Source organism: Nilaparvata lugens, unplaced genomic scaffold, assembly GCF_014356525.2.
Source record: "Nilaparvata lugens isolate BPH unplaced genomic scaffold, ASM1435652v1 scaffold8685, whole genome shotgun sequence".
Classification (NCBI taxonomy): Eukaryota; Metazoa; Arthropoda; class Insecta; order Hemiptera; family Delphacidae; genus Nilaparvata; species Nilaparvata lugens.
Window position 1 is genome coordinate 1 of NW_024094429.1, and position 9,996 is coordinate 9,996.

At 33.8% G+C, this 9,996-nt stretch overlaps 1 long non-coding RNA gene across 1 annotated transcript; it reads right to left on the reverse strand.

Moving 5' to 3' along the window:
- Window positions 1-1,770: 1,770 nt before the first annotated feature.
- LOC120349198 lies at window positions 1,771-6,578 on the reverse strand. The gene is made up of 2 exons (XR_005570297.1): window positions 6,437-6,578; window positions 1,771-2,600 (listed from the first exon to the last, which is right to left on the reverse strand). It is a non-coding gene; the product is annotated as an uncharacterized LOC120349198 (long non-coding RNA).
- Between the last annotated feature and the right edge of the window lie 3,418 nt (window positions 6,579-9,996).

Consider the following 9,996-nt stretch of genomic DNA (forward strand, 5'->3'; position numbering starts at 1 on the left):
GAATGACCCTCTGGGAGGGTTCTATCGATGGTGGGAAATTCAGCTTTTATTTAATTTCGGATCGAAACTGCTTTTTTGGACCTTCATTGACTGGGCTATTAGCAACCACGGAAGCTGCGTCCTTGAAGTGTAACCACCATGGCTGGAGCACAAACCTATAAATCATTAGATTGATGTTCATTAAAGATTGAATATGAATTGAAAGAGCAATATATAGCAACATTTCTAATTTATCTGCTGCCATAACGTTTACGCAGCATAAAAATCCATAAATCATTTGGATTCAATCTAATAAATTTATAGGTTATTTTTATGCTCTAGTCACTATGGCTCTATACTCTGTCCAGACGGCGATGAGCGCTGAAAGATTAAGCCGACCCTCCACTACTCTACACAAACAAGCACAGTCTCCTTTTGTTGAATGAGTGAAGGGACGTCTGTCTACCTGTATACTACGTAGTATACATAGTATATCAATAGCAGATAGGCCCGGGCATATGAGTCTGCGCGTGGGGGAGCGGGGGTTCGCTTAATCTTCCAGCGCTCATCGCAGTCTGGACAGAGTATAACCATGCAGCTTTAGCCGCGCGTTTCAAGTCATTGATAAGGATTGCACTTTTAATTCTAAGGTGTGAATTAATTCTAATTTGTGACCCAAAACCTAACCAATTTCAAGATATCAGGCAAGTTATTATAAACTGTTTTGATGACGAGTCATAAATGCTCAATCTATCACAAGTTGCAGATTTCACACAGTATGTACATCAACTAGTCGCCTTTTTGCTGGTAGAGTAGCTTTTGAAGTTAGGACTGAGCACAATCTGCTCGTTTGGCCGGGAAGTAGGGATCCGCTCTCTCTGCAATATAAAGGAGGCGAGGAAATGTACTACACTGCCAGATGCCTTGTCCCTAATTGTACAGTAAATTGTATTTATTGGTGGATTATCGATTCCTATTCTATTCTTGTCCTTGCTGAGATCCAGAGAAAGCACTTTGAGATGAGTTTTCTGCATGTATGGAGAAGAGCTGATGCTGTCATATCTGAATTGACGGAACTGGCAGGCAGTGAGCCGCTACAGCAAGGATGCCTGGCAGTAGAGATACTTCCTGACTAAGCTATTTAATTTCTAATCAATTTGAACTCTTATAAAAGCTTATATATTTCTTTTTTTATCTCATTTACTATTTCCAATCAACTCCCCCAGACGGCACTTATTTGTGATGGCGGGGTAAAATGCCTGCAATGATTAGCTTTTTAAACCGTTTTATGGAATACTTGAATAAAGACCATTTATTATTTTATTTAAATAAGTAAATTATTCATACATTTTAAGACTCCAGTACTTACTTGTGTGTACTGGAGTACCCCAGATGGTTTTTTTGTGTGTGCTTTTGTTAGTTTTACTGCCTGAATATAAAATTCTCATTATCTTCTCTCAACATATTTCTCAGTATGCTAACATCGCATCAATTCTTGACACTTCAGCCATGCAGTCAATAGATGTTCAAACGCAAAGGTATGACTTTTGGGTCTAAATATTATATAAGTATTTTTTATTTCTTTCTCATTCCAGCTTTATGATATAGCCTACAATTGACTATTCAAGAAGTATTCTATTGAAAGAATTGAGCGATATTCAAGCAGAACAGGTCCGGTACCTTACACATGATACCGTATACCGTTTCTAGGAACCATAACCGTATTATTATAAACCGTATTAGGTACCGTATAACTGTGGTCCAGTACTATTGAATGAACAACACATCATATAGAATATAGAAAAATGTCTTTATTGATAAATTATACTGGATAGATAAACAATAACTATAAAAACGACTACAACTACTATCAATAAATTAAATCTGCATTATTACCCATAAAGTTTTCTATAATTAGTAGGTTCTAAACCTACCTAATTTGGTGATCTACTGGTACTTTTAGAATACATTTACAATAGGCTAATCAAATAGCTTTTAACTAACTAATGCTTTGTCTAACAAACATCTACTTGATCCACTGAGTATTGGACAATAATACAAATTAGCTAGGATTAAGGCATTTTTTTTCAGCAATGTTTAATAAAATTCAATTCAATTCTACCAAGTAGCTATGTTTTTTCCAAACAAGCTTCCAATATAGGCCTACATAAATAAAAGCAAAACCAGAATCAATCATTTTATTTTTTTATGAAGTCATTGTTGACATGTAAGGGACTTGAAGCAAACCTCAAATTTGTCATCTATCCACGCCTATTTTCTTACTCAATCCCTCGAAACTTAACATAAATGAGTCCTCACTAACTCTGGTCCCCACTTGAAAAAAATATTTTAATAAACAACTATATTATAAATATAGATACCATTGATAAGACTCCCAGATATAGCAAAGTAACTTAGGCTATAAGAAGATTCCGGAGTAGTTGTGAGGGTGATATTGTGGTAGTTATCTATACAACCACCATCTAGTATTTTTATTCGGTAACTTATGAATAATCTGATTAAAAGCTTCATCTACGTAGATATCAGAATCAATGCACTGGTTTTCCTCTCCTTTATGTCTGTAGTCCAATCCTTGATTCGTTCTCTCACAAAACTCTGACCTAACAAATTATTCAAATTGTTGACTTGTTGAAAACCAATGTTCATTACATTATTAAAATAGAAATAATAGTTCATGGTTTTTGCATTTCATGATCTAATAAAGCCTCTCATCCACGGTTTTTAAGATTCAAACTCAAAAATAATATAGGCTACCGTAATCACATCCTTTAAAAATCATATTTTTTATGATAGGCATAGAAAAAAAATCAAGTTAATATATCAATCATTGAAATTACCTTAATCTTGTATATTATATAGTAAATATTCAATAGGCCTAGACATATGATTTACAATCGCAATTATTGCAAATTTTATTTGGTGATATTCAATCTTTATATCTTAACAAATATTACAATGTTATGTAAGTTGAACATTTATTTGAATGAAATTAACAATAATAATAGTTGTAATAATTTAATTATTTTAATAATATATATATCCAGGGCCTAAAGAGGAGGACGCGGGTGACCGAAACTTTTGGAGGGCTTAGTTGATGAGGCTAAGTACCGACTGGGGTACGAGTGGCCACCGCAGTAATAGCCTACGGTAAGTAAGTAATAATATATATCATCACTCTGTTTTGACTGAAAGTACTTCTAATTTTTAATTATGTAGGCTAACATAGTTTCTTGTAAAAGTTACAGAATTGTAATAGCATGCCTTAAGAATAAGAGATGCTAAATTTGTAAGAAAAATTTTGATAGCCAAGATGAAAATTAAAAATTTAAGCTCATCATTTATTTTTTCCTTTGTAACTCTATTCATTCCCGAAGATGTAGGTGAGTAAGAGTACTAGAGACACTACCGGTATAATTATATCAACATAAAATTATAAAATTATTAGAGTTTACATTTGTTTGATCAGGAATTTGTGGAACTTTTCCATAATATTGGATGAACAGATACTGAACGGTTGTTGTGTTGTATAAACCCTATTTTTTTTTTTTGTATTGTTTTGACTGCCCTATATGTTAATTGTGATATTCTATTGACGGTAATAAAATTCTATTCTATTGTTAATTCCACATTATTCAAATCATTTTTTATATTTAATATATTTTATTTATAAATATACACTATTTATGTTTCTCTGATCTTTAACTAAATTCTCATTACACCTACCTGAAAAATCTGTGTGGTACACTCACTCAACTTTCCTTGCTCATTGAACTGTGAGCCTCTTCTTAAAGGAGAATAATTTAGAGGGATAACATAATGACGATTGGCGGCACATATTTGAAACTAGGATCAGACTACTGTATATATTGTATATAATTGTTTTCAGAGTTCATTTTCTTTGTGTAAATTCTGAAATTCGATTATTTTTTTAAAAGTCGTCAAAACAGCTGTTCTACAGATGAATATCTTGACTATGACTGTGTTCTTTTATAAACTGCTCTACCTACCTACCTCTGCCGAGAAGGAGGTACAAAGTCCATTTCTCAAGGATTGGGTGGACCCCATTAGTACCCAGGAAAAGACTCATGTCAGTTGATAGAGCTAATAATAACTATACAGGGTATGGATTTGAAAAAAATCGTTAGAGCCGTTTTTGAGAAAATCGTGAAAAACATGGTTTTTTAGTACCTAACTGACATTTTTCTCAAGAATATTACGGAGCTCCTGAAATTTTCTCAGGATTGAGACTCATGTCGGTTGAAAGGGCTTATAAATACTATCCCTGGTATAAATTTGAAGAAAATCGTTAGAGCCGTTTTTGAGAAAACCGTGAAAACATGGCTTTTTTAGTCATTATCCGCCATTTTTCCTCACAATATTACGGAGCTCCTGAAATTCCACAGAAATGAGATTCATGCAGTTGATAGGGCTTATGAATAGCTATCCATGGTATAAATTTGAAGAAAATCGTTGAAGCCGTTTTCGAGAAAACCGTGAAAAACATGTTTTTTAGTCATTATCCGCCATTTTTCTCAAGAATATTACGGAGCTCCTGAAATTTCGATGAAATGAGACTTATGCCAGTTGATAGGGCTTATAAATAGCTATCCATTGTAATATCGTTAGAGCCGTTTTTGAGAAAATCGTGAAAAACATGGTTTTTTTAGTACCTAACTGACATTTTTCCTCAGAATATTACGGAGTCTCCTGAAATTTTCTCAGGATTGAGACTCTGTCGGTGAAAGGGCTTATAAATAGCTATCCATGGTATAAATTTGAAGAAAATCGTTAGAGCCGTTTTTTGAGAAAACCGTGAAAAACATGGCTTTCTAGTCATTATCCGCCATTTTTCTCAACAATATTACGGAGCTCCTGAAATTTCCACAGAAATGAGATTCATGCCAGTTGATAGGGCTTATGAATAGCTATCCATGGTTTAAATTTGAAGAAATCGTTAGAGCCATTTTCGAGAAAAACGTGGTTTTTTAGTATTATCTGCCATTTTTTCCGCCATCTTGAATTGAATTTTATTGAATTTCTTATTGTCGGGTCCCCATGGTATAAGGACCTTAAGTTTAAAATTTCAAGTCATCGGTTAATTAGGAATGGAGTTATCGTGTTCACAGACATACACACATACACACACACACACACCACACACACACCACAACACACACACACACAACACACACACACACACACACACACACAGACCAATACCCAAAAAATCATGTTGTTTGGACTCAGGGGACCTTGAAACGTATAGAAAACTTGAAATCGGGGTACCTTTTTTTTTTGGAAAGCAATACTTTCCTTACCTATGGTAGTAGGGCAAGGAAAGTAAAAGGTTCAAACAAAAGTATTCTAAGTACTATATCAAATTTTATACTCTCCTTCTAATGGTAAGAAGAAGTACCATCGACATTGTGCAAGCAATTTGGATTATGAGAATAAGAATAGGTACTTTATTTCATTAAAGCAATATACATGCAATAGGAAACGTCAATAATATAACAAAAAGTCAATAACATCATAATCATTGATTGCAGATCAAATTCACTCGATTATTCCTACCACAGAAAAAAAGAATAATTTCTTTTTGAACACTACATACGCTAAATTCAAGCAATACGCTTTTTTATAAATTACTCTGATTAAGCAGATTTTACAAATCACACTGGCGCACAAGGAATCTTCCTTTTGCCGGTGTTTTGCTTCCACCTACTGTATACATGTGAACATAGATTAAATCTTCATTTAATCATTAAATTATCTTTAATATTATGAATAAGTTATCATTTCGTTATTATTTCTAATTGAATAAATTAACTTCCTTAATTTTTATGTATGTTTTTTAGTTATAAGTGCAGTAGCTTATAATATTAAGCTATTGCACTTATAATAATAAATATATTTTATTTTTTTGTAAATCTTTTTTGTATTTTGTTTTTGGCAAATAAATAAATTTAATTTTTTTATTTGTTCTCTCCTCCGTGTCCATCCCTATATGCGAGCATAAACATTTCTAGGTTTTTACCTATAAACATTACCGTACTGCTTGATTACTGTATAATACTTCATAAATATTTCTAAAGACCTTGCACTATACAAAACCCAGGTACAGTATTGTTGTTCTAAGTAGATGACAGCAAATTATTAATAGCATGAATAATTTTTGAATTTTTCAATAAAGCATTTTTGCATTAAACAAGTTAATAATGCATTTTGAACCCAATAGTCAGTTGAACAATTTAATTACCCAAACAAACGTGCGTCATAATTTTCTTAATTACGGTACCGGGTACTCTAATTAAAATTGGTTAAATTAAGTATGATTAATCCTGATAAATACTAGCAGTTAATCAAACAGCAGCAAGCGGTTATTAAGCAAACAAGCGCTGATGTAGGCCTACATCAAACAAATTCAAAATCTTACATTTTTTATGACGAGAAAGCCCATCAGTTATTCTTTCCTGTCATTCTTGTCTGCTTCTTTTTCCGCTCACCAGAATCTTTGACAAATGAAAGAAAAATAATGAGAAACTTATCACAACTTGCTAAAAATGTACCTTATATTATGAACACAATAAATAAGGATCTAAAAAAAAACGAAAATACTTAAACTGTTCTTTTTAATCGGTAGTTTTGATAATGTTTTACTAGCTATTGATTAACTAATTAGTCTCATGCAAGGTTGCACAATAAATCTCAGTGAAGACATTATCTGAGCATGGTCAAATCAGGTATGGTTTACAACTAGAACTCAGCATATTATGATTTCTATGGTAATGGTTAATATCGATAATTCCAGTGCACACATGTATTGACCGAGCTTTTAGTCCAGTCACTATATACATTGGTGCATGCAATTTATATTGTGATTCTGATTTTTTAATATATTATTTGGGTACATAAGAGAAGTCCAGAACCAATTTCTTCATGCAAAATTTCCTTGTGCTAGATACAGAATGGCCCAAAAACCTCGTAATTTCGGCTCATTTTCCAGTTTTCAGCTATTTCAGCTAAATCTCGTAATCGGACAGAAAAATTTTCTCTCGCCTTTTTTTAGATTATAAAATTCTGAATAAAATGAGATCATTCGGAACTCTCTATCTCCAATGAGTACTGAGTTATGATTTTTCAAAAATGAGTGAAATTTGATGCATGATTTTGAACAGCCTTGGCGAGTCAAGAAGAATGAAGTGTAGTACGATGAAATCTGAGCATTATGTCAAAAGTTGTGTTTGAAATTTTGATCCTTGAGGTGTCCTTAAGCGCGCCTCTCTACTAGGAAATACTGAAATGAAGTGCATCTGGTGATTCTCATAGAACATAATCTCATGAACTTATGTCATTGTGCGAAATATCAATGTGAGGACAATGTAGTTGCTGATGATGGTTAAAGCTGAAAATTATGTGTTTTTCACAATATTCAAGGATCATCGTTGTCAGGTGTACCTGGAAATCTATATGAGATAGAGCGCTCTACCTGATCTCAGATTGTACAGCAAAAAATACGCCCAGAGGGATTTTGAATTATACATCTAAATGGTAACAATCAAAAGATATTGTTGATCAATAACTAAAATTCTTCAAAATTGATTTTTTCTTCAAATTTCACTCATTTTTGAAAAATCATAGCTCAGTGCTCATTGGAGATAGAGAGTTCCGAATGATCTCATTTTATTAAGAATTTCATAATCTAAAAAAAAGGCGAGAGAAAATTTTTCTGTCCGATTACGAGATTTGGCAGAAATAGCTGAAAACTGGAAAATGAGCCGAAATTACGAAGTTTTTGGGCCATTCTGTATCTAGCACAAGGAAATTTTGCATGAAGAAATTGGTTCTGGACTTCTCTTATGTACCCAAATAATATATTTAAAGATCAGAACTACAATATAAATTGCAAGCACACCCCCTTTTTTATGTCTATAAGTTATTGACTGGACTATTTTGGGTAAACCTAAGGTTATTCGACTTAATTATGATTTGAAGTGTGAATGAAACAATTTGAAACTTGAGCGGCCACCTGCCGAAATAGCGGAGGTCACATTTTATAAAATTGCAGCTCCTACTAATTTCTAATCAAGCCACGGATCTGTAATAGTCCAGGCGAAGAATGCTGAAAACATGATTAGGTATGGTTCAAAATAGTTGCATCTTTTCGCTTACACTTTTACCATCTTTGAAACAATGCGTTCTATCGACATGACTAAACATAAAAAATTAAACATGATAAATTGCCTTCAAGTTTTGTCCAAGAGTAGAGCTCTGAAATATCTCTAATAGTTTTCAAGATATCCTGTCTTTATAGTGTAACATTTTCGAAGAAATAGTTTTTCATCCAACCAACATTGCAACTCTGCTCGTTCAGGGGCTCATAACTTTGCAATTATTAATCGAAAAACTAAATGCTAATCATCGGGTTGTGAAGCGTGTAGTTTCTCTCATAGAATTTATTACGGTATTTCATGGTTTCCTTCAATCAATTCTTATAGCAGCTCTAGTGTCAAATGTGATAGAAATCTTCAATTTCACAACAGGTGTCAAGTGATCTACCTATAATATTGTTGCAAAACTTAAGATTCCACACTAATCACCAGAATTGCTGTCAAGGGAAATCAACAATAGAATCCACCAATTGTAATGGATTTTTTTTAATTAGAATAAAAAATTTCGATAGCAGAAAGCGAACTATCCAAATTTTTTGGTTAACATCTAAGGGAGTCTGTGCTATTCTGCTATTATATAGTTGTGTCACTTCTACATAGTTGTGCCATATATATGTGCATTTTTTGCAACACAGCTAAGTATAGCTGCCCTCCCCATTGACCGCCAGACTTCAACATTGATAAAGACTCCAGATGCAAAAAAATCGTCAAGTTATTGCTAATTTTTGACGATCAAGAATTGCATCTCTGACTGTATGGCTCCAACTATAGCCTAACGGACGTCTAAATTTATTTCGCAGAATGCATGGCCTCTTATTATGGGGAGAGTCTATATTTCGCTCGTACCGGTACGGTACAGTTTATTCCTACCCCATAAGAGGCAATGCATACAGCTACGATCTAAAAAGATTCAGCGCTTCTGAGACGCTCGTATAGTTGGGGCCTATCTTGACGATACAGGAATATTTTATCTTGTTTAGTAATTTTGTGTCCAATTGCAATAAGCAAATTATAGCGTTCACCCCACTAGAATAGCATTGAAATATTATATTTCAATAATAATACACTGTCATCTTTGTAGACAGGTGCTTACTCTTATGACAGTAATAATATCTCACCACCTTCTCAATTTCGTGAAAAAGTATTTATGACAGTAAAAATAATCTCACCACCTGCTCAATTTCGTGAAGATTTTCTGTAAAGCCTGGTCAAAGCAAGGTTTAGTTGAAAGTCAATTAACTGTTCAGATAAGGAATGGGTGACTTCCGGATCTGGGCATCCAAAATTCGAATACGCTGGTAGCGTGTTAGATGAATTAGGTTTTAAATTTTCTATTAATTAATCATTTTAGAATTTTGCCATTGTAGTTGACAAAACGCCCACCTGGGCGTCCAGTTCCGGCAGATAGAGGCTTGTTTCGGGAAGGTCTCAGTTCCCCACGTGCCTATGTTGACCGTGAGGAACTGAAACAGGTGGCAAGTTGAGTCGCTCAGGTCTTAGAATCTCACGACATCACTTGAAGGTTATGTTTAATTATTTTTCAATGTAATTAGCCATGACTATATAACTAGAGCATGACAAGAAGAGAGAGAGGAGTATCTCTTCCTCTCCTTCTATCTATGACTAAATGTAATTGAGCATGACTAAATGTAATTAGCCATAACTATATTAACTAGAGCATGACAAGAGAGAGAGAGAGAGTATCATCTTCCTCTCCTTCTTCTTCTCCTTCTTCCTCCTCTTCTCCTTCTCCTTCTTCTTCTCCTTCTTCTTCTTCTCCTTCTTCTTCTCCTTCTTCTTCCTCTTCTTCTAGAGAGAGAGAGAG